At 25.8% G+C, this 1925-nt stretch overlaps 2 protein-coding genes across 2 annotated transcripts in view; one reads left to right on the top strand and one right to left on the bottom strand.

Moving 5' to 3' along the window:
- LOC108751773 (juvenile hormone acid O-methyltransferase-like) overlaps positions 1-1925 on the top strand; it is a 54255-nt gene that overhangs the window by 41764 nt on the left and 10566 nt on the right. The gene's annotated exons all lie outside the window — the stretch shown is intronic.
- LOC108751770 overlaps positions 1-1925 on the bottom strand; it is an 18464-nt gene that overhangs the window by 10096 nt on the left and 6443 nt on the right. The gene's annotated exons all lie outside the window — the stretch shown is intronic.

Below are 1925 nucleotides of genomic sequence, written 5' to 3'. Positions count from 1 at the left end.
ATTTCTTTCCACTAGATCAGGAAAAACCAATTTTGCATTCAAAAACCATTCAAAATAGCTATGTGTTCATTTTACATTTAAAATGGATTCAATAAGCTTATTTTGCATTTTTACATTTTAAATACACTTTTATAAAGTATTTTACAATTAGAATTTTTAATGGAATTTGAAAGGCACTCAAATCCTTGGTCAAGGAAATATGATCATTATTTTGCTACTGCATTCAAAATGTAGCATTGTTTTTTAACTATAAAGTTTGACAATAAAGTTTTTGGTCTGCAGTAATAAATAAACATAGACATCTCAGATAACAATATGTTATATTTTATCTTTCAAAGTATTGTAGTTTTCCATGACATCAATACACTTCGCACGTCTATGATACCAAGTCTCGATACATTTATTAAAACCCATAATTGGAATATTTTTCGGAGCATTTACCATATTCTTGTAAATATTCTCGATATCTAGAAAATATTTATCTTTTATAATGTTTTTATTGAGTTTTGCAAACTATAAGAAATGTGAAAAAGTCAGATCCGACGAATAAGGTAGATATAATTTCAACCTTTGTCTTGTCCAAAAAGTTTGCTGTATGACAACTCTCTTGTGCACTAGAAAATTATCGTGAAACAGTTTCGATATGATCAAAGAATATATCATGCCTTTATAAGTTGTTCTAAAAATATTTTTGCATATTATTTGCACATATATACCTACTCATCATTTATTTATTGTATGTAAATTGATTAAAAAATAGTTTTAAATAAATCTTTATAATTAAAAGAAAGTGAAAATGTGTTCTATAGAATGATTAGCAAAAAGAATATCATCAAGAAGTTTATATAAATATCTAAATTCTTTATCTATAGTATATCACGAGGATAAAGAAGAAAATAACTTTGAATGATTGATTTTTGCTCATCTAATGCTGTCTTACATATATTCTACTGCATTTTATGAATTAATTTATACATATACCTTTATATGGCTTTAAATGCCATTAAGATAAAATGGAAAATAACTTCATGATTAATTTACTTATACAAAACTACTATACACAATGCGTATTTGTCTAAAATTTGGTAATTAGTTTACATGTTGTTAGTACAAAAAGTAAAATAAAATTTTCTATATAATTATTTTAACATTATTATATTATACAAATTTAAATCTAATTCTTACGCAATAGAAAAACATTGTCATCTGTTACGCAAATATGTAAATATAAAAAAAAGAATGTGATTATTAATTATAATTCATAGACGTGTAATAATTATTGACTGATAATTTATGAGAAGAAAAACATATATTTTTATGTCAATTTGTGTACGACGGCTTTTTTTTTAATGCACCTAGTGAGCACTAGTCCAGCCAAGATAAATTAGAAATGTATATAGATGATTCAAATATGGAATGAAACTTTTTTGTGTAAATACAAGTCAACATTGATAGATGCTCTGATTATGAAATAATCTCTCCTGTTACTATAAAATCAGATTATGATTATACATACTCTGATCAATAACAAGAGAAAGATAGTGTCGTTGTGTAATATGTTCATTAAGTTTTATGCGTTGTTTGTTGCAAATAAAAATGTTAAAGCAGATATTAAAGCCTTCGAAATTTTTAACTGCGTCCACAGTTTGGAAAAAAGACGCTATCAAAGGCGCACGCAATAGTATTATCGAGAATAATTATTGCACGTATATATGCATATTAATGTTTATTTACATTGATAATTTTAATAATATTAAAAGAATTATAAAAGCTCTTTAATGGACAAATTGCTGTGTATGTATACACACGTGTGACATACATACGTCATACATACGTGTGACTGATCGATGCATCTTCAATTGTTGAAGTGATACATTTCATTGATCTCACGATCTCTTAATAATGACAGCATTAACTTTATTCGC

This window comes from Trachymyrmex septentrionalis, unplaced genomic scaffold (genome assembly GCF_001594115.1).
Source record: "Trachymyrmex septentrionalis isolate Tsep2-gDNA-1 unplaced genomic scaffold, Tsep1.0 scaffold51, whole genome shotgun sequence".
Lineage (NCBI taxonomy): Eukaryota > Metazoa > Arthropoda > Insecta > Hymenoptera > Formicidae > Trachymyrmex > Trachymyrmex septentrionalis.
The sequence above is the reverse complement of the archived record's forward strand: the minus strand, read 5'-3'. Positions and strand labels throughout refer to the sequence as shown.